The 24,198-nt window shown below is 39.3% G+C and overlaps 1 protein-coding gene and 1 pseudogene across 4 annotated transcripts in view; one reads left to right on the top strand and one right to left on the bottom strand.

Moving 5' to 3' along the window:
- Positions 1 to 24,198, top strand: part of MACROD2 (mono-ADP ribosylhydrolase 2) — a 2,160,736-nt gene that overhangs the window by 1,015,414 nt on the left and 1,121,124 nt on the right. The gene's annotated exons all lie outside the window — the stretch shown is intronic.
- On the bottom strand, positions 21,510 to 22,492 carry LOC105744961 (BRCA2 and CDKN1A-interacting protein pseudogene; annotated as a pseudogene).

The raw sequence follows: 24,198 nt of genomic DNA on the forward strand, positions 1-24,198 counted from the left end.
ACCCCTAGTAGCAGCGGTATTTCTGTTAAAACTAAGTACTTTTACATCTCAAATTTAACACTTGATTAGTGGCAAATTTTTAAAGTCCTGGAGTCTCAATTTTTTTCATTTATAAGATGGGGATGATAATAGGACTTGACCCTGAGAGTTGCCCTGAGGATTAAAGCATAGAAAATGTGTCACCTACTCTCAGGCTTGTTGCTCTCATTATTATTAAACTTGTGGAGACACTTTTATTTTTCCTCTCTAGTCTTGGCCCTAAATTCTTTTCGACGAAAAACTGAGGTTATCTTTAATACACATTTATTTTTAAATCACTATTCCAGAGATTTTAAAGACTGTGTCGCAGTTCTGAAGTTATTTCCAAAAATATTTTCATCAAAGAAGTCACTGACAAATATATTCCAGTCTCTGAATTACTCTTTCCAGACAAGATAAGGCAGTGGACTATGTTATAAAAGAACTGAAGCAGTCTAGTAAGATAGGAAATCAATAGACAGATCTGGAACCTACCAAGAAATCCACGTGAACATCAATAACCCTAAAATGGCTGCTGGAAAATCCTACCCCACAAGATCCTGCCATCCAGAACAAAGGTTCCTCTGGAAGCCAGGAGAAGCCCCAGATATTCCCTAAGAACTTTATCGTTGGGCCCTCGTGGGGGATTGATGGGTGGGGTAATCAATCAAAACAGCAAACAGCTGCAACTCCTCCCCTGCCATTAACAAAGGGGTGGAATAGTTAATAGTTCCAAAAGCCAAGCACTAGGCCTGAACGAGTGCTTTTTTTTTTTATATACACATTTTTAAAAATTCATTTTTAAAAAATATTACATTAAAAAAATATGAGGACCCCATTCACCCCCACTGCCCCCACCCCACCACACCCCCCACAGCAACACTCTCCCCCATCATCATGACACATCCATTGCATTTGGTGAGTACATCTCTGGGCATCGCTGCACCTCATGGTCAGTGGTCCACATCATAGCTCATACTGTCCCACGTTCCATCCTGTGGGCCATGGGAGGACCTACAATGTCCGGTAATTGTCCCTGCAGCACTACCCAAGACAACACAAAGTCCCGAAAATGCCTCCACATCTCATATCCTCCTCCCATTCCCCTGAACGAGTGCTCTTGCTCTTGCTCTCTCACCTGTGGACCTGTTCCTGCCCTCTTCGCACTGTTCTTGCCGTTTTTTTTTCCTCTGCCATGTGGTCACACAAGTAAATCTGGGCATTTATAACCTATAATGGGGGATTGTAGCCTGTAAATCCGCCTTCCTCTCTACTTGGGACCCATGATCTGTTATTTTCTCCCATTTCTCGTCCCTTCCTACCTTAATAAATTACTGGCCTAACTCACCTGAAATGCTCATGAAATTCATTTCTGCAGCATAGCCAAGAACCTAAATTAAATCTGGTAACAGAACAAAAAATCAGTTTACTTGAGACACATTTCACATATTCTGTACAGTTCCCTAGGTTCACTGATTTGTCAAATATGTATTGAATATGTTATTTCATGCATGATATGTACTAGATTCTTCATGGCATCCTAAGTTATCTAAGTCTTCAAAATGCTTTTAATAAGATTCATTTCGGTCAGAAGTTAAGATATATGGTGAAATCTGAGGAGCAAAAGTTTCAGAAATCAATTCATCACTAGTCTGAATTCAGAGAGTTTAAGTATTAATAAGTCTCCTTTCAGAAGTTCTGGAACTGGGAGAGATGGAAAACTGCCTCTTTCCCAGAGGGTCTCCTATGCCTTTGGTGTTGGGAAAAGATGGGAATATCTAGATTAGTTTGGAAGACCTCAATGCATATTTTCTAAGAGGTAGACTTTCTAAATTTTGAGCACATTCCCCTCTGTCCATTCCCCACTCATCAATGTAGCCAAAATGTTGTCCAAGGTGAGGTTTAATTCTCCAGATGGATTGGTTAAACTCTCACAGATTTTCTTTCTGAAACCAGAGGGAAGAAAGGATTTCTTCAGAAGCTCCTTGGAGGAATCTGAGCCTTCAAGCAACATCAGTGCTCCACATAATGCTTGTTTCTGAAAATATAACTTTTTTCGCTGGAACAAAAAACTGCAAATTTTATATATATGAGTGGTTCATATTACCCATATTTGGAATTTGCACTGACCATTCTTTGCATCTGTGCTTGATTTGATTAAAGGCCACAAATCCAACAACAACATTGGCCTGAAAACAAACATAATTTTCTCTGATGGAACGCTGATGAAATGCAAATGATTATATGTGAGTTTTATTTTGAAAAGTCTGTTTAAAACATCTATGTTCAGAATTCTTTAAAAATAGTGTATAGTATTTAAATTATTTCTTATGGGATTATGTATTAGTAGAAAGTAATAGAAGGCTTCTCAGATTAAAAGAAGAAATTTGGTTAAGATCTCTGGAAGCATGGGGTCAAATGTGCTAGAACCTGGGGTCTTTGCTTGGAAAACCCTCTTGTTTCTGCAAGGGCAAAGAGAACTGAGAACTGTGTTCCTTAACCTTACTGTGTAGAGTGACTGTGATATTCCAGAATTCTAATTAGCACCCTGGGGCTGAAGGTGAGCCTGTGAAAGTAATTGACAGGAGAAAGGGCACAGCTTAATACTCATGCTATGCTCTAGGATCCTCTTAAATCACAGGGAAAGGATGGGATGAGAGGGCATGGCAACACATCTCTCTTTTGGACTGCCCAGGTTTTCTTGATTGGGCACTTAAGGGACAATTCTCACTGGTCACAGAAATGGAAACTGAATAAAATGAATATTAAAACTGTCAGAACTTTAAGCAGTTCTAAATCTTTCTATGAGCCTTTTCTTCTGTACTTCTTTAGTTTCTATATGACATTCCTCTGCCCTGTCTACAGCTGACTGGGTCTGCTGCAGTTCTTGGCCTACTGAGGAAGGAAAATGGTTTCAGGCACCTCTGCCTTCCCCCAATACTTCTTAAGCCTTGAATGATGTCTGGCTTCATGCATCATGATGTTTTCAGGCTTCATCTGTATTGCAGCATGTGTCAGAACTCCATTCCTTTTGATGACTGAATAATATCCCATGTCTGGATATACCATATTTTGTTTATCCATCTGTTGATGGGTTGCTTCCATCTTTTGACAATTTCGTGAGTAATGCTGTTATGAATATCAGTGTGCAACTATCTGTTTGAGTCACTGCTTTCAATTCTTTTGGGTGTATTCCCCGAAGTGGACTGCTAGGTCATATGGTAATTCTATACCTAGCTGTCTGAGGAATCACCAAACTGTTTCTACAGTGGCTGGACCATTTCACCTTCCCACTAGCAACGCACACGTTTCTCTATGTCCTTGCTAACACTTGGTATCTGTTTTCTCAATAATAGCCATTCTAGGAGGTGTGAAGTGATATCTCATTGATTTCCATTTTGCTAGCGGCTAATGATGTTGAGCATCATTTCATGTGCTTATTGGCAATTTGTATATCTTCTTTGGAGAAATGTCCATTCAAGTCTTGGTCTGTTTTTAAATTGGGCTGTTTGTGTTGGGGGGTCAGGTTTTGGCCAGGACTCCCCCACAGCTGACCACCTCTCTCTTGTCTTATTATTGCTGGGGTTGCTGGTCCTGGGGGCTGTTACTGCTTAGAGGCCACCCTGTTGCTGTAGCCAAATTTTGTCACACAATTTTGACAAATTGGGCATTCCAGCATCAAAGGTGAAAGAGTCACTGTTGAAGTCACAGAAGACAACTGAGTTCTCAGTGTAACCTGGGATGCTCTTTAGGGGGCCTTTGATACCACCTTCACCACCTTCTTAATGTCTGCATATTTGGCTGCTTTCTCCAGACATCAGGTCAGATCCACAGTGAAACATTGGGGATGGGGATGTGGAAGGCCATGACAGTGAACTTCCCAGTAAGCTCAGGGATGATCTTACCCACTGCCTCGGCAGTAGCAGTAAATGCAGGGATGATTTTCTAGGCAGTGCCATGGCAGTCATGGCGCAGTTTCCCAGTGGGGCCATCCGTAGCCTTCTGAATGGCGGTGATGGCGTGGGCTATGGTCATGAGTCCATCCCTGGTGCCAACGCTGAGAAAGCAGGCTGGCTCCACACTGAGATGGAGAAGGTGTCATGAAGTTTTCCTAGCATATTTAATTTGTATTTCTTTGATTTGGTACTCTCAGTTATTGCTGCCCTTTGTTTTCTGGAGCTTTGAGAAAGACGGTTGGTTCTGTTTTAGTTTTGCTAATTATGTAAAGATTCTGGGGGGGAGGGGGGATAGAGCACTTCACTTTACTATCTTGGTGGCATAACTCTCCCTCCTTAGGAATTTATTTTGTGTACTTTGCAAATGAGTAAACTGAAGGTTCAAAAGACACAGTGCTCCCAACTTCTCTTGACTCATAAAGACAGGGCTAGAGTACCTTATTCCTAGCCTTTAATTTGCTCTGTTAAACTGTTATTTATGCATTGTTTATTTCAAAGAGGGATTTGGTGGGGACTTCAAATCGAGTTCTTTTTCAAAATAGATCTTCATTCTTTGAGGGTAGATTGGTTTGTAAAGTGTGAGGGCAAAGCAAGGTGAGGAGCTTTAATTGACAATGGACCAGAATCTGGACTTGATCTGTCATAAACTGGTATTGGTCTCAATTAGCTATTTGCAGCACTAAAATCAGTACCCTAAATTTACCTGTACATGTCAAATAAAAAATTTGGAGCATTTGGATCGAAATTTTGCCACTGTGACTACGCCATCATTCATTCATCCTGCAGACATTCATTGAGCTCCTATTAGGTGTCCAGCAATTTGACACTAAATGTACTTCAGAGAATAAAACATCATGATCCCTGCCTTGGGGGTGGGGTTAGAGGTAAGGGTTAAGGACAAGTGTTAACACATACTGTAATTATGAACTGTGGTAAGAGTTGCATTGCATAAGGAAGCCATTTTTTTTTTTTCCCCACTCTAGAATTTATTTGAGATCATGCAATGGAAAAAGCAACTTATTCTTTCTGAGTAGGTGGCTTTAGGATCAGGTTTCTGAAATGAAATCTCATCTTGAATTGTGAAATTTTCATCTGCAACATTCTTCATAGCAAGATAGCAGCATTGCAACAGAACTGGTTCAATGCTCTTGCTCACAAGGTAAAGAAAACAATCACTTCTTTATGTGTAGAATTTAGAAGTTATAATGTATCTGTCTAGAAGGTAGTTAAAGTGTATATTGTTCTTACATTTCAGTTAGAAGTAAGCAAACTTGGTTGTCTAACACAAAAATTCAGTGCTTTGATTCTGTTTTTTCTTTTTTTTTTTGACAGATGGTTCAACTTACCATCACAACTTTATTATCATTGATAATATACTAATGGAGCAGGTTGACATAGGGGTTGAACAGTTGAGTGTTGCAATATATAATTAATCTAAAGTAATGTGATACATTTTCCCTGATCCTGTATCACCTTTAAGATGTTTGAGTATTTAAACAAATTCTTTTGTCTCGCTCTTCTCAGAAATTTGATGTTATCAAAAAGACTTTAAAAAGATGAAAAGATTTAATAATCCTTCATAAGAAGACTGGGATATACTTAATACAATACATATTATAAGTCAGAAGTACTTTGAATTTTTAGACATGCCTCTTGTTTATAATTTCAGAAGCTAAATGTATATACATAAACACTTATAAATGTGCAGTGGTGCATATACATTTTTGCAAGTTACAAGAAATGAAAAAATGGTAAGAAATAGGAATTAGAGTTAATTTCTTTGAATATTTTTGAAAATCAGATTAAAAAAAGACTTCTGCTTATGATTTTAGAGATATTACTGATTGAAAACAAAACTGAAAAAAAGCACATGAAGATAGTTTTCTAGGCTTTAATCCTATGTTCCCAGTAAAAATATCTTTTGAGTAGGCATGCCCTTAACCAACCTATCTTACAAATGCAATAGAATACTTAATGATCTTCCATTATATCCTGGAAAATAGACTTTGTAATCTCTCCTCTCCTCCCCCTTACCACTCTCTCTCCCATTTACCCCCAACTGTCATCTCCCCACCCCCCACCTCAACCTTTCTGGTACTTTGCCAGAAGCTGTCTCCTTCTTTCCTGAAGTCCTATAATTGAAGGTAATCTTGTAGAAGATGGTTTCAATTATCTAAAGCCAATGGAATGTTTATCTGCCCCTTGCTATTGGTTACTTGTTTACATTGGGATTTCAGATGAATTCAAATTGCATGCAACCAGATGGTATCTGCTATGGTAATTATTTTTTAAAACAAAAATTTTATGAGGGTAGGGTATTTGCTGCCATTTTTAGGTTAACTTCCCTCAAATTACATGGAAATTAAATTTTTTGTCACAACCGGTCAACATCTACCTAAGAGAAGGTAGTGCTGTGTGCGTTAACCAAGTTCTTCACATTCTATATGTGTGTCTTTATAATATATGATGCATATCAGGAAAATACTGTTTTCTCACAAAACTATTTTGCTACCTATCTAGCAGAGATAATAAAATTATAAACTAAAAGCTCATTCATGTTCATATTGTGCCTAACCATCACAGATTTATTGTCATGCTGTTTAGATGATAGAAAATAAATGTTGTGATACTTAACAAGGAAAAAAATCTGTAGCAATAAAAATCACCTGCAAAACAACCACCAAATGCTCTAGTCTATAGATAATTGAAGACATATATCCTCAACTGACAACCTAAGTGAAGACTTAGTAAGATATATTATTTGTACAGTTTGAAATTTAAAATCTAAAAGAAAAGCTGAATATTCCAATCTTAACTTAGAAAACAGATAAATTAAGGTATAATTAATATTTATGAAAGAATTACTTTCCTTTTTAAGAGATACAGAATACACTTAAGAGATTTTTATAAAACCAAGCCGACTTCCCAATGTAATTAAAATGTAATTGAACATTCAAAGTTTAGAATGCATGTGAATTTTCAGAAAAATAAAACATCTCTTGCTGAATCTTCAAGAAAGCATCAGATAGACAGGGGAGGGCAGCCAAGAGTTATTTTAGCTTTTAGTAATTAGTTAAGAGGAAAAAAGACATCTGCATATGTGTATGGGTTTGTGTGTGTGTATACATGGTTTGTTTTGTTCCTGGATTTTGTCTAGGTTCTTGACAGCTGCAGAAATGAATTTTAAGAGTATGTCAGGTGAGTTAGGCCAGTAATTTATTTGGGTAGGGAAGGATGAGAAATGGGAGAAAATAACAGATCATGGGTCCCATGTAGAGGGGAAGGGGCTGAAAAGTGATAAAGCAGCTGATTTACAGACCACAATTCCTCATTATAGATTATAAATGCCCAGGGTTTACTTGTGTGGCCATAATGGCAGAGGAAAAATGGTGAGAACAGGGCGCTGAGGTCAGGAACAGGGGTCCAAAGGTGAGAATGAGCGTTCAAGCCTTGTGCCTGATTTTGAACTGTTAGTTATACCACCCCTTTGCTAATGGCAGGGGAGGGGTTCCAGCTGTTTGCTGCTTTGATCGAATACCCCCCTCCCCATCAAATCCCCCATGAGGGCCCAATGATAAAGTCCTTGGGGAATATCCAGGGCTTCTCCTGGCTTCCAGAGGAAGTCTTTGTTCTGAATGGCGGAATCTTGGTGAGGGTCTTCCAGCAGCCATCTTGGGGGTTATTGATGTTTTGTGTGGACTCTCTGCCAGCTTCCAGATCCATCCACTGATTCCCTGTCTTACTAGCTGGCTTCCGTTTGTTTGTCTGTTTTCTTAGTATTCATATATGACCTTTCTTCTCAGCACTTATTCTCCTGCCACGGCCTCTCATTGCCCAAACCTTATTAGGAAGACAGAAGGCAGGGAAGCCCACTGACTCAGCCTCCATAGCAGGAAAAAAGGGCAGAGAAGGGTGGAAACAGTGATGGAGAAACAGAGAAAATTCAGCCCACCAGTACCTCCTACAGGCCCTACTCAGGGCTGTTCTAATAATGTAGACTAGTTGAAAAAATGCCATGATCTCAGTTATTTTACCACTTTTGTAGATTATAGTTTTTTAGGCAATAAATCCATATTTAGTAATCCCAAAGCACTGTTTCTTTATGACTCAGATTGCTTGTTCTTTTCTTGAATGAGAATTCTGATTATGAACCAAATATCTAATGATTATAGAAAAATTGCATCATAATAGTAATTTGATTTCTTTTCAGTATGCACTGTGTATATTGCTTCTTAATACCTTGCTACAGACACAAAACACATTTGATAAAACAATGCTATATTGCATAATAATTTTAGAGACTAAAATATGAAATAGCATTTATTGTTTGGGTTTTACACATCATATGGATTCATACTTATAAATAAAATTCTTACAGAGATAAGGTATTAATTATTTGATAAGTTATAGATGGAATTAAAAGTATAAACAATTTCATTAAAAAAAGATTTTTATTAAGCAGGAGTGCTTAATTGAAAAAAAGAATACAGCTCCTTAAATTTCAAAGGGTTAAATTTGTAATGATGCAATGCTAAAAAATCATATAGAATATATAATCTCTGACACAGTGGAATTAAGGTAGATATTAATTTAAAAATGCTAAAATTTAAAATCTCTAAATAATGTCAAATTAAGGAATGACCTAAATAACCCATCAATTAAAAATGATCATAATGGAAATCAGAAAACAATTTGAAATTAATGATGAAATATTGCATATCAAAACTTGTGAGATGCAGCTAAACAAGTGCTGAGAGGGAAATTCATGGCCTTAAATGGACATACTTGATAAGAAAGACTAGAAATTTCTAATGCTAAACATCAAGCTGAAGAAGTTGGAAAAATTATAGCGAAAATAAAAGATAGGAAATACTAAAGGTAAGAGTAGAAATCAGTAGAATAGAAAATAAACAGATAATAAAGAAAATCAGCACAGACAAATGCTGGTTCCTTAAAAAAGAATAGCATTGCTAAACTCTGGCAAGATTGATCATCTTGATATGATTTTCTCAATAGATACAGAAAAATGTTGATAAAATTTATCATGCATTCAAAATAAAAAGTTTAGAAAACTAGTAGTCAAAGGGCATAGACTTCATCTTATAAAAATATTTACCCAAAACAAAAATCAGCATATTTAAAGGTGAACTAGTGAGAGATTCCCTCTCATATCAGGAATGAGGTAAGGATGTCTACTATAATCACTTCTATGGTGGTTGTCCATAGAACCATTGGATGTCCTAGGGAGGCCAGAAAAAGAAATAAAATGTTTAAAGATTAGAAAGGAACAACTAAAAATCATTTTTTTTTCCACAATAGCATGCTTATGTATATAGAGAATCCATAAGATATATAGATGAATTATTAGCATTAGTAAATGAATTTAGCAATGTTTCTGAAGCATAATACATAAAGCAACAGTATTTCCACATACCAGCAACAAGTAATTAGAAATGGAAATGTTAAAAAGAGGCAATTTACCATATCTTCAGAAAATATCAAATACCTAGGAATAAACTTAACTCAAGATATGTAAGACCTTTACACAGGAAATTCAAAATGTTACTCAGAGAAATTAAATATGAAAAAATTAATGGAGAAATCATCTGTGTCCTCTTCCCCAATCAAAATGGCCGAATGACACTTTAGGCCTCTGTCTCCCCACAGAAGCCCTGAACAACCAGCAAGAACTGGTCAAAGCTTCAGAAAACAGTTGAAGGACTGCAATAATGAGGCGAGCACCCAGTGAAGAATAAGGACACTTGTGGTGAGCACCAAATAAAGAATAAGGCTATTTAAAAGTGGTAGGATCTTGGGAAGTAGATGTGGCTCAAGTGACTAAGCTCCCATCCACCACACAGGAGGTCCCGGGTTCAGTTCCTGGTGCCTTCTAAAGAAGATGAGCAAGATAGCGAGCTAACGTGATGGGCTGGCATGGTGAACTGATGCAACAAGAAACACAAGGAGGAAAACATAATGAGAGACCCAATAAAGCAGGGAGCAGAGGTTGAAGCAATTAGGCCCCTCCCCCCCCCACCTGGAAGGTCACAGGTTCAGTTCCTGGTGTGCCTCCTGAAAGGAGGCCAAGAATACAACAAGCACACAATGAGTGAGGGGGAAAAATAAAATAAATCTTGAAAAAAAGGGGTAGGATCTCTATGTATAGTTTCAATGAAAATTTCTACCAAAAGCATCTAAAGTTAATATGAGAATGTCTTAAAACTTGACTTAGGTGGGTGGAGAATACATGCTTAGCTTATTCACTATACTTTTTTATATGCTTGTAATACTTGAATAATGCGTAGTAATACTTTGATAGTTAATTCATAAAAATATTGTGATTTAGCTGAATTGTGATTATAAATTGTGTACTCTAAGATGATCCTATACTTGTCCCCACTGTATCATACTATGATTTCCCCTCAACAGATCTTAGTAAGAAGTGTTGTACAGTGTAAAGACATCCCAAGCCTGATAAATGCTGTAGATTATAGTAGCCTCTATACCTATGATCTGAAGAATAATGGTGGGGTTCAAACAGACAGGTTAAGAATGATAGCAGGTAAAAAGTCTCAAGAGCATAGAAGATGGTGGTTTAGGAATGAGTAGCTCCCCAGAACACTTCTAGCACTGTACCTGTCAGGTTAATAAATGCTCATTGATAAACTACCAGATCACCTATAAAAGCCCCTTTGTCCAAGGGATGTTCAGTCAACATGCAATTACTCAAGGGCTGTGTGTCCAGCCTTTTAAATGGCTCCTTCCTTTTGAAAGCCACTCTCTGAGGGATATGAGACAGCACTCTACACTGTTCTATTTGTTGTTTACTCTTGGCTAAATTTGACTACTGTCCAGGTTTCTTGTAAATTGTGCAGGGACAAATGGTCAAATCCCAGGATTCAACTCTAAATGTTTAACTGCTTTTTACAATGTATTGTAATCAGTATTATGTCATTGGCTTGTTGTGCAATACAATGTGCTTTGTCTGTTTTCAGTTTTACTGAATTCATTTGAAATTCAACATTTAAAAAATCTAAAATGCCGGTTTTCTGATGCTGCCTTATTGGATGAATTTCATATTATAGTCAATGACCATCTCTTTATTATCTAGTATTTATTCACCACCTGGTACATACCTGGCCTGATACTAGACTCGGGATGGGAAAGAGTGGCTTGGTTTAACCTGGGCACCATCTGAAATGCTTATAGGTGGCAGGGCAATGATGTAAATGAGTGATGTGGTAATTTAATGATGTAGGAAAAACTACAGGGAAGCAGATGTGGCTCAAGTGATAGAGCTTCTGTGTACCATATGGGAGGACCTGGGTTCGATCCCTGGGGCCTCCTCGTGAAAAAGAAGAAGAGAAAGCGTGTCCATGCAGCAAGCCAGTGCCCACACGAGTGCCCGTGTGGTAAGCCAGTGCCCTGTACAAGTGAGTCACGCAGCAAGGTGATGACATAAAAAGAGAGACAAGGGGAGAGTCAAGGTGAAGCACAGCAGAAACCAGGAACTGAGATGGCACAATTGACAGGGAACCTCTCTCCCTATCAGAGGTCTCCAGGATCAAATCCCAGTGAATCCTAGAGGAGAGTAAATGAGAAGACAAGACAACACAGACAACAAAAACAGCAGGGTGGGAGGAGGGGAAGGGGGAAAATAAATAAATAAATTTAAAAAAAAGGAAATAAAAATAACAAAGAAAAGCACCTTGTCCATCAGTGCCCTGAAGACAATAGGGAGTGGTATTAAACTGGAACCTTCTAAAGGCGACAAGCCTTGCTCAGCTCTAGATTGACTTTTAATGAGAAACTTGAACTACCTCCCTCTTAAAAAATAAAACAAACAAAAAACCATGAATCCTCCCAATTTCAAAACCAATTCAATTAAAAACTACCAAACATACCTTGTATGTGCTATCACCTTGGGCCAATGAAAATTCCTCTAATGACTGTGAGGAATTGTGAATCTCTGGTTTCTAATCCAGTCAGGGGAAGTAGGCCCCACAATGTATGTGAAGAATCTGAAGGAATATTGTGCGCTGCGTGCACTCAGTATTTCTCTCTCTTACTAGAAGGGTGTGGAGAACCCTGCAGGCCCCATGCCTTCCGTGAATTACTACAGTTACAAGGATAAATACACTTTCTACCATCATGCAGTCCTTGCTCTGGGAGAAAACAACCTAGTGAACAATTCCCTAGAATCTAATAGTAGTAAGAACAATTAGGATTGTGGAATTTCAGTGACTGGAGTCTTTGTTGACTTTTTTCTTTCCTTTTTTTTAAGGCCACAGGAGTTATTTCTTGGAAAATATAATTAATCCCTCCTTTTATCATACAAATATGTCACATTTGGGGTACACTTTACTCTAAACAAGTTATAAGAAGCAAAAACAAACTGTAAAACTACCTTACAGTCAACTTCATAGGAAGTACTGCTGTGAAAGGATGAAACCGACAGATCCCTTGTATTTGTAGTTTCAACATCCTCTTTTTAAGCATACCTTTAATCATACTAACTAAACAGTGTTATTTCTTTTAGGTGAGTGTTTTGCAAGATTTCTATGTATCTATTTATCTGTCTCATGCACACACAAAACACCACCTATCCGTTTATTTGCCTCTTTTGCCACTAAAGACAAGCCTTCTTTAGCTCAAATTATATAACAGAAACAGCCTTTTGTTCTTCCACCTGCAAATTGTGGTGCAGCCACGAAGAAGGCATATCAGTGAATAAACTTTTAAATTCTAGAGCTCTTTAGTAATAATAAAAACGGAAGCACGTACTCTGGGAAGTCTGAGTGAATTACTCTTCAACTGTTTACTGTGAAATGTGTTTTATTCACCAGTGTAAGAAGTAAAGGGCCCAGCAGTTTCAATGAATACCCTTATAAGCATTCACTTGTATATAAAACTTTGTAGACTTGGTGGAGAAAGTGTTTCATTCATTTATATCTTCAAAACTTCTCTTCAAGCAGTTTTACCCAAAGTTATAATACTGTGTGGGTGTGTGGGGGGCGTGTCAGGGGGAAGTCGAGGCTTGTATTTTGGATGTTACTTTGCCTTTCTAGGTCGAAGAACAATGCCTTCATTTGTGATAAAAATCTAGGTAGACTGTTGTACTGATATTAGTTTAACAGTGAGGTGGGAAACTCCAAAGACTTTTGGCTTTTTGCTAAAGAAAATAACCAGTGTCAAACATTAAATAAATAAATAAGCACACATAGTTTTTGAAATAACTTCTGTCAAAATTAACACTACAGTATTATATGCCAGTTGGTACTGACAGAATAGAAGAAGCTAGAATATACTATAACTATGGTTGGTTTTAAGGAAGACAATTTTTAGGATGGCTTTCATAATTATAATGACATGGTAATGATTAAATTCACCTTGAAAAACCCAAGGCATCTGTTTGTTTCATGGGGAACCCCAAGTGTCTTGTGTACAAACTTGTTCAAATGGGAATTTTTGAATGCAGACATAATGAATTCCAGCTTATCTTATGTGGACAAGGATTGCTATGTTTACCTCACCCAATAATCTTGTTGGAGAGCTGTTACACATACCGTACATTTTAGTTTTCAAAGAGTAAATTTTGTGAGCATCGAAGCTACATTACACATAAGTTGGAGCTTGCTTGATGCAATAGTAGAAGTTTATACAATTGTGTTCTCCAAAACAATTCTATATCTTGACCTACACTGAAGTTCTATCTTTAGGTGTTGTCTTGGAGTCTTATGTTGCCAGGGCTGATATGAAAAATAATGGTCCACTGGTCTTTTGGAGGCTAGAAGGCCATGCTTTCTCCAAAGTCTGCAGTGTTCTGATGCTGGCAATCTTCCATCTCATAGCAATCTCTCTCTGTCTCGCTCGCTCTCTCTCTCGCTCTTGCTCTCTCTCTCTCGTTTCTCTTCTGGCACTGACTCTGAATTTCCTCTCATCTCAATTTTGTGTAATTTAAATAAGATCTGTGAAGATCCTACTCACAAATGCGTCCACACCTTAACTAATAATTCCTTCAAAATCCTCACAGGTCCTATTTACAAATGAGTTTGCTCCCCTAGGAACATGGATTCAGATTTGAGCATCTCTTTTTTTAAGAGACATGATTCAATCCCCAACACCTGGCTTTGGCCAGGGTTTACTCATGGAACCCATGTTTTGTGGTTCTCAAACTATGGGATCATCCTAGCCCCCAGAGAAACCCAGAATTTTCACAGTCCCCCATGGCATGCTTGTTTTCCTTCAGGGCTGTTCCGAGGGCCTGTCTGGCTCCTTGTTGAAACAGTTTGAGCTACAGCATTACTGGTTTATAACCGGGTTGACCCTCCCTGAATATAATTTAATTTACAGATCTTGATTTTGCCTCTTATAAAGTGAGTGATTTGGAATCATATCATTACCATAACCTCTTGTAACCCAGAGACCTTATGTATGAACCTCTAGCCTAAATTCTTTATTTCTATAAATATCATGCTTGCATTTATTGAGTGCCCATGATATTCTGAGTACCACACTAGATGATTTACCTAAAGTAAGTCCAATCCTCATTTAAAACAAACAAATCAAAACAAAACAAAATGGATTTAGTAGAAGTGTTTGATATTATCCCCTCATAAGGGAGTGAACAGAATGCACACTGCCTTCCCTTCATTCTGTAAAATGTTGCCTTCTGGTCAGTGCATGCTGCTCTTGGACTGGTTGACTACTCTTTGATACCTCTAGGTACTTTGTGGCTACCAATAGAGATATGTACTTGTTAAGAGTCAGTTGGTTCCAGTTTTAGTTTCCTAGGCTGCTCAAGCAAATACCATGAAATATGCTGGGTTAAACAATTGGAATTTATTCACTCTTGGTTTGAGGTTGGGAAAAAGTCCAAATCCAAGTGTCACAAAGACAGTGCTTTTTACCCAGAGACTGGTGTTCTGGGGCTTTCTAATGGTGATCTTTTGTCCTTAGCTTGTCACATGGTGGCCTCTCCTGTCCTTTCTGTTCTCTTCTGGCTTCCGTTGCATTTCAGCTTCTTGCTTCCATGGATTTTTTTCTCTCTGTCTGAATTTCATTCCACTTATAGGGACTCCAGTAATAGGATTAAGACTCATCCTAATTGGGCTGGGTCGCACCTTAACTGAAGTCACCTCATTTAAGATACTATTTACAATGGGCTCAGGAATAAATTAAATTTAAGAACTTGTTTTTCTGTACATACAGCCTCAAACCACCTCAGCTCCCAAACCTATTTATGCCAAATGAAATTAAATTATCTGATTCAGCATTATGTGATGAAAAGAGAGTTATTATTTCCATGGAAATAAATTCCAATGCTTTGGAAATTTTGATAAAAGCAAGTTGCTTTACGGAGCAGATATGGCTCAAGCAGTTGAGCACTCACCTCACACATGGGAGGTCCTGGGTTCCATTCCTGATGCCTCCTGAAGAAGACAAACAAATAACAAGCAGACAATAAGCAAAAATAATGAGCAGACAATGAGCAGACAACAAGCAAAAACAATGAGCCAGACAGGGAACACAACAGTGAGCAATGAACAAAAAAACAACCAACCAGGGAGCAGATGTGGCCCAAGCAGTTGAGTGGCCACCGCCCACATGGGCAGTCCTGGGTTCCATTCCTGGTGCCTCCTAAAGAAAAAAATAGACAACAAGCAGACAATAAGGGGAACAAAACCAAGCAGACAGCAAGTGAAAACATAGAGCAAAAACAACGTACAAACAGTCAAGGGAGCCATCCTGGGGTGGGGACGGGGTTAATAAAAAAGCAAGTTGCTTTAAAAAATGCTGTCGAATTAGAAGTAGTTGAGACTCTTGTAGAAGATTGGAGGAAATCATACAATTAAGGAAAATTCTCCACTTAAATTGCTTTGTCATACATTAGACTCTTGTTCACCTTAAGAAGAAACTAGAAATCATAATAATGTATTATGAGTGAAGTTAGTACAGGAAAGAAAGCTTGGATTCAGATACAGGAAACAGAGACCACTTTTGGTGTTTTCAGCTGAAAGGACTTTAGGTTATTATAGGGCAGGAGGATGAAGCTCTTTGCTGGTCCTCTAAGAGTAACTCCCAGGACAAAGCTCAGAGGCAGGCTCACCAGGAGAGCTGCCACCTCAGCCTTGGCATGATAGTAGAAACCAGAAGGTATCTCCAATCACCACCAAACTGCCCTCAAAACAAAACAAACTTACAAACTTACAGGGAAATGTTATTGTTAGGCAGAAATGAATAAGTGCTAATCATTCTTTGGTGCTATAAAGGAGGTCCCCTTCTCCCCTTATATTTTGGGAGGGCACACATTAACACAGACATTAGAGCTTAGCTGGTAAAATGTGGAAGAGACCCAAGAAGTGAGAGTTGGGGTGGACCCACATCCTGGGGAGGACTAAGGCCGTCAAATAGAGAGAACTGTATCTCTCGTGAGAAAGGATGGCTCCCAGGGCATTAGGGCAGTTGAGAAAGTCAGGCCCTGAACACTGCTGCAAGTATCTCTGGACATGGCTTCTTGGGAAATGGAGAGTGGCTGGCGTTGTGGGCCCCAAGGGGAGGGGAAAATGGATGTGGAATGGATGGAACTAAGGTAAATATGGGGCAAGAGAGGAGTTTTGTGAGAGTACACGAGGATGAATATAAAACAGCTAATATTACACCAAAAACATATAGGGGACGACAGACTAATAATGTAAACCATAAGGCAAAACATAGGATAACTAAAAAATTTAGAAAACTGTACAACCTAAAGTATGGACCACATAGTAAGCACAGATGTCACCTTGTTTGAAAGCTATTGTTTCGGAATCTGTACATCAGTTTCAGGAAATATGATATCAATAAGTTAAAAGATTATCGCTGTGGAAGGGAAAAGGTTTTATGGTGGATCTGGGGAAGTACTGTATATTGTATATATGAATTTCGGTGATCTAAGACTCTTGTGAAGCTGACATTATGTTGGGATTCACATTACAGGAAGTTTTGGATCACAGAGTGGTTCAACAATGGCAGCGGAGGAATACTGATATAGGATGTTATTGACAGGATATATATGGTTGACAGGGAGTTATACAGGGCATATGCCCAGGGTATATAGTAATGTCTAGATATACTCATAGTGGAAACAATTAAAAACAACAGCTGGGGGGGTACTGGGCTCCTGGCCGGGGGGTCACTGTCATGGACCCTGGGGAGCAGCGGCAGTCCCCCAGGTGCAACGGCAAGAACCAGGAAGGAAGGAGGGCCCAACAGTGGGCTCCTGATACTAATGGCTATGCTTTTGAGCCTATACACCTGCAATAAGAACAAGGCCTAGAGTAGCACTGTGCCTGGGAATTTCCTCCTGACAGCCTTCATGTTACTCAAATGTGACCACTCTCACAGCCAAACTCAGCATGTAGATGCAGTGCATTCCCCCCAGCGTGGGACACCCGGGGATGAGCCTCCCTGGCACCGAGGGATCACTACCACATACCAGCTGAAGATGCAACTAGAAAATGACCTTGAATTAAAGGTTCAATACGGATCAGCAGAATATCCCTGTCTACATATAATAACATGACTTCAAAATGCTGTTTGACCTAATGGAAGGGGGAAATGGAAAGGAGAAATGAGATTATAAGGCTATGAGTCTCTAAAAAAGAGTCTGGAGGTTGTCAGCAGGAATGCCCTTATGCACAACTGAGCAGAGTCTAAGAGACAGATAAAGTAGATACAACCCCAGGTATTGGTTCTTTTGAGGGATAAAGAGACCCACGGATTCTATGGTCATGGCAGATGGGGTTCACTGCCATGGCAGATGGCCCTTCTTTGGAGCTGGTGTTTCTGCGTGATGGAATTGGACTCAGAGGGGATCTCTTTTCACAAGACTTGCATGCTACTTTATTGGAATTGTAGTTGGTGCTGGGGTTTAAGATATATTTAGGGGATTTGAATTTCTGGACTGATAATATGTCACCCAGGCCCAGAGCCTCAACAGACTTCAGCTCCTACACTTTGATTTATTGGACTTACCCCACTCAGCTAACATGGAGTTGAAGAAGGTCAACCACCACACCATGGAGCCTAGAGTGTCTACAACTGAAAGCAGGAGGAGTGCATCCAGTATCCATGTGGAATCTAAGCCCCCACTTGACATAGATGTGCAATGGACACAACCAATCCAATGTCCACAGAGAAAATGTGGAATGGGTGTGGGAAGGGTAGCCATGGTGGCTGCTGGATTTGGGGAATGGGAGGAAGAGATGAGATGTGGAGGCGTTTTTGGGACGTGGAGTTGTCCTGGGTGGTGCTTCACAGACAATTATGGGACATTGTAGATCCCCCCAGGGCCCACTGGATGGAACGTGGGAGAGTGTGGGCTATGATGTGGACCATTGACTATGGGGTGCAGTGATGCTCAGAGATGTACTTACCAGGTGCAATGGATGTGTCACGATGATGGGAGAGAGTGTTGCTGTGGGGGGAGTGGGGGGTTGGGGCGGTGGGGTTGAATGGGACCTCATATTTTTTTAATGTAATTTTAAAAAATAAATAAATAATTAAAAAAAAATAAATAAAATGTACTTAATGTGAGTGGTATGGCTGAAGCCTTTTTTTTTTTTTAAATAAACTGTGATCATTATCTCCTCATTAAGGTAGCTATATCAGGGAAGAGATGTGGTTCAAGTGATAGAGCTTCCGCATACCATATGGGAGGACTGGGGTTCCATCCCTGGGGCCTCCTGGTGAAAAAGAAGAAAAGAAAGTGTGCCCGTGTGAGGGCCCGCATGGTGAGCACAAGTGTCGGCGTGGTGAGCGCAAGTGCCCGCGTGGTGAGCCAGTGCCTGCGAAAGTGAGTCACACAGCAAGATGACGATGCATAAAAAGAGAGACAAGGGGAGAGTCAAGCTGAAGCACAGCAGAAACCAGGAACTGAGGTGGTACAATTGACAGGGAACCTCTCTCCACATCAGTGGTCTCCAGGATCGAATTCGGGTAAATCCTAGAGGAGAGAAAATGAGAAGACAACACAGACAGCAAAAACAGCAGGCTGGGAGGAGGGGAAGGGGGAAAAATAAATAAATAAATAAATAAATAAATAAATCTTTTTAAAAAAAGGTAGCTATATCATAAACCACTTACTTTTAAAAGTTTTATATGCTTTTCATCATGGTTGGATGGTAATTTTTTCACCTGTTCATGTTTCCTTCTCTGGTGGAAAAGGAGTTGGGAAACTTAATGGCAAACACCTGACTCTGCCAAAAAGTGGAGCAGTTCCATATAGTTGGCTGTCTCCCCTTCTGGAAACAGGAGAGCCTATGGGATTCAGCAGGGTGGACTTGGGTAAAAGAATGGTTGTATGGGTGGCAGTTGGATCTTTGCTGCAAAATACTGGCTGTGCAGCTCCACACAAACGGGGCTGCTCTGTCTCAGTAAAAAATTGCACCGTTTCCTTGTGCCCTGGCCCATTCATTCGGAGTGTGACCTGGGCCACTGGGGACAGCCGAGGTCAGCTGACCATGGGTCTCCAGACCCTCTGCTAAGAAAACAAGTTTAAAAATATGCTCTTTACTCTGCTCCTTCCCAGAAGAAGCCTAAAATATATAAGGTTCTTGGCAAAACCTGTCATCATGCCATTATATAAGATTTATAAAACCCTCCTAAAGATTGCTGTGGGATTGTAGAAGTTCCTCAGCTGCCTCGGGCCCCTCTTCTCACACTAATGAGGAGACGGGGGAAGGAAAAAATCATCACCCCAGGTGTGTGTCTTCTCACACTTGCCATTCTGGACTGAGATGAGAGAGGTCTGATTATAGGAATTATTAATTACTCCTCCAAAGTTCTACAGATAGCATTTTTATTCTTCTCTAGCAAAACAATAGCATAGGATTAAATATCCCTTTATCCCTCCTGAGTTTTTATTACAATCAAGTCTAAATTTTTTTTTCCCTTGGATTTAAGAAACTTAGCTTTTGAGAGGGAAGATAAAGTAAAAAGAAAAGGAAAAAAGCACAGCTCATTTCCACTTTACTGTTTTCCATACATTTTTCCATCCTTTGAGTTATAGGGCGCTTCCCCCCACCCTGCCTATTTTATTTACATTGAATAAATTGTTTCAGCTTAGTTATAAGCTGATTCCTGAAAATTTATCCCCTCATTTCCAACTGAATTTTAATGTAGAAGCAAGTACTTTTACTCGTACTTCTTTACCCAATATATATAGTGTCCAGTTTGAGTGCCATTGGCAAGATTGTTTTCCCTGTTGTTTTAACATCAGCTTTATAAAAGCAGCTCACTAGATGCTTTTATTCCAAGACTGGAGAGCCCAAACATTTATAAATCCAAAAACAACCTATTCCTCTATAGAAGTTTGCCACACTGTTTAAGGGCATATCATAATGATAGCCAGAAATGGCAGGGGCAAATCAAGAAGCAGAAAAAAAGAATAGAAATATGAGCTTTGAATTCCTTGCAAGACTAAATAAATAACATTACACATCTTCCCTACATTAAGTAGAACCTCATTTTAGAAGAGCAGCAGTAGCCAGAAAGTATACAGCAACATGCTGCCCTTTAGATCGTTACACATTCATTCTAAGGCCTTCTGTGAAACATCTGCTAAAGCCACTCCATCTCTTCACTACGGAACATACAGCAGTAGAAGACACCTAAATAACTGTACATTATTCTTTACTTAAAAAAATGAACCATTCTCAAGACTGCTATAACCTTAGAGGCATTCCCAAAACAAATGAGAGGGGCAGGTTATTGAATTTTATAGTTATAGGGAAATGAAGCCAAAAGAGAATAAATAACAAACAATGATTAACTTTAAGTCTCATGACTACATGAGATTTAGGTATAGAACATTCCTCCTATTCTCTGGGCATTTTAAAAACCATGTACGTTGCTCTTAGCGCATGAAATACCCATTAATTTATTTGTCTAATGTAATCGTTTTATGTGTTAAATTGGCTAGGTTGGAGTACCCCCTATTTAATTTTAATCAAGCACTAATATAGGTGTTGTTATGAAGGTATTTTGTAGCTGTGGTTAGCATGTACAATTAATTGACTTTAAGCAAAGTTTATCATCAATAAAGTAGGTGGGTTTCATCCGATCAGTTGAAAGGCTTTAAAAATGGGAGCTGAGGTTTCCCTGATGAAAAAGAAATTCTGCCTGAATTTCTAGCCTGCCAACCTTCCCTAATGACTCTGGATTGGCCAAATTGTGGCCACAATTGTGTAAATCCCTCTTCCCCCTGCCTCTACCCCATATATATCACTGTTTCTGGTTCTCTGAAGATTTTGGTAACTGAAGTGATTCTAGAGTAATAGAATCTTTAGTTTTTTCTTGTTGGAAAAGCTGGGTTTTTTAGTTTAGTTTAGTTTTGTTGTTGTTGTACCAGGCGGTACTGGGGATTGAACCTAGGACTTCATATATGGGAGGCAGGCACTCAACCACTGAGCTATACCTGCTCCACTGGAAAAGTTTTAATCAACTATATATATAATTAATTTGACCAAAAGGGAAAAAAAGGTATGTTGTAAATGTGTCATGGATGACAGAACCCTATTTTTTGTAAGGGGCCTTAATCTGAATAAAGTCACGAGTTTTTCGGTAACTCTCCACTGAGTTTTCTGGCAATTTCACCGTGTTGACTGGAGTCACCATCACAGCTGGCAAGGCCTTCGTGGGTACATCATCCAAAGTCCACCTGCCTCCCAGGCACTTGTGGCTTTCCTGTACTGAGTAGTGGTGCTTCTAGATTACCTTTGCATAGAAGAATCCTTTCTTTGCATTGCAAACAGTTCATCTTTCTTTTGGTTACTCTATTTCTTTTTGGAATTGTTTTTTCCTGCTTCCAAGATGTCTTACAAACCACAAGGTAGAAGTGGCACTTCCCACATGGCTTGCTTGTTTTGTGTGCCTTGGCCAGTTCTTTCTGAAGTTCCTGGTGCATAAGCAGGGCAGTCTGTGGAGGGATATTAACGAATCTTTCATTTAGCAACAAGCCCGCAGGCCTGGTCGTATCATTTAAAAGCTTGTCCAGCTTTTCAACCACGCTCTTCACACAGAAACTTAGAATCAACTCTAATTTGTTTGGCACACTGGGCGCTCTTTTGCTCAGTTAAATTTAAAAGATTTATGAAACCAAAAATCTCATCTTCATCAATATCCACATCATCATCGCTGTCTTCTGAAACATCTGTTCACTTAGTCACACTCCCAATGTTGTTCCATTATACTAAGAGATCTGTTAGTTGTGCAGTATTCCCAGGAACCTTTAGGAAGAACTGGAGCAGTAATTTCTTAATTCCATCATAAGAGTTATCTGAGATGGAGTAAGCTTCAAATTCAATGTTAACTTCCTCATCAACAACATCGTCATCATCTTTTTCACCTCTGTCTTCATCATCTTTGTCCTCATCCTCAACTTTCTCTTTCTCTTCTTCCTCATTGCTTTGGGCCAGGGAGGCTGGTGGCCATGGGTCCCCACTCCCCACTGTGTGCCTCTTGGCCCTGGATGTCATCTAGAGTAATAGAATCTTAAGGATGTGGTTTCTGAATTGTTTCTAGAAGTTCTGGAATTGGATCTCAAACCTTATTCCATTGAAAGGTACTAATAACTCTTTCCAGTGGACAGAACTTTAAGCTGTGCACCTGTTTTTTTCATTTTTATTAAGCTATCAATTGCAATGATTCATTTCATGTGTAAACTGCCTAGGTTTTGTTGTTCTGTTGTTTGGTCAAACAAGTGCTGGCCTGATTGTCGCTGTGAGGGTACTTCATGGATTTAATTCATTGGCTACTTGATTGTAGCTATAACTTATTACATCAACAGTCAGCAAAGGAGATTGGTTTCAGCAATGAGAGAAGTCTCATCCAACCAGTTGAAGGGCCTTAAAGGGAGAACTGATGATTTCAGAAGTCAGAAAGAATTTCTTTCTCTGCTTCAGCCAGCCAGCTAGCTACTCTTTGGGAATTCATCAGGACCTTTGTTGGAGTTCCCAGCTTGTGGCCTACCCTGTGGAATTTGGACTTGCCAATCTCCAATGTCATATGAGACATTTCCTGTAATAAATCTCATCATATTTAGGTTCTGTTTCTCTCTAAAACTCTAATACACCAGTCATAGAATCATTCCTACTTTCTGACAGTACACAATACTGAGCAAACACACACTTCCTTTACCCCACCCCAAAACCAACTATCATAAGTACAAATTTGATAGTAAAGCCCTTCTAACACTTTCTGCAGATATACCTCAAGATTCTGTTCCTTTTGTTTTAAAAAGAAATTGAAGCAACAAGTTTTGGTGCGCACGGTGGGTGTGAATGGCTCGGCGTGCGCAGCAACAAAAGACAAGGATTAGGAGGAAGAGTAGGAGGAAAAGGAGGTTATAGGGACGGGCATGGGGATAAGACGAGGGGTGGGGGGAGACCACGAGGACCGGCCGGTCGTGAGCGGACAGCATAGCATCTGGCCAGGATGCATGTGCCCGCCATTAGGGTCGGCGCACGCCGGCGCCTGGCGCGCGCCGAGCCTTGCCAGCGAAACGGGCCTGTGATGCCCCTGTACCCCTCGCCCGAGGGGGAGGAGTAGTTGGGGAGAAGTAAGGAGAGGAAGACAAGAAGCTATAGGCGTGTGGTCTGGAGTAGGTGGAGAAACCTGTGGCAGCGGGGTTGACAAGATCCCATGGTGCTCTTTTTCTTGCTGAAAGAAGTAATAAAACCAGTTTTTGTTTAAAAATGTAAATTACAATTTCATTATTCACAATGCAAAAAAAATTGTATAAGTTTAAAAGAAATTAATCAAATTGAACTTTAAAATGCTATTTTTATACTATATTTCTATATCTTTTTTTTACCTTTAGTATTTCTGAAGTCATTAATGCGTAAAACCCCACTAAGATTTTGGGACATCCCAAAGTATAATATTTAATTGTCTTTCTCTATTTCTATTTTCTCATTTTTTATATTTTGGTGGAGAATACATAGGACAATTCTCCCACGATTAAATGCACGAAAAATGTAATTTCCTTGTCAGTTTATTTCCCCCAAACTCGGATGGTGAAATTCACTGTATTAAATGAGAAATTTCATCCTCAATATACTGGGTTAAGAGTGTTGTGGCAATCGTGGGGAAAAAATGATGAAATAATGAAATTCGTCTTAGATTATTAAGAGTTCTGAGAAGTAGAATTTGTTTTTGGCCTACTAGTACATACTAACTGTTG

This window comes from Dasypus novemcinctus, chromosome 24 (assembly GCF_030445035.2).
Source record: "Dasypus novemcinctus isolate mDasNov1 chromosome 24, mDasNov1.1.hap2, whole genome shotgun sequence".
In the NCBI taxonomy this organism is placed as follows: Eukaryota; Metazoa; Chordata; class Mammalia; order Cingulata; family Dasypodidae; genus Dasypus; species Dasypus novemcinctus.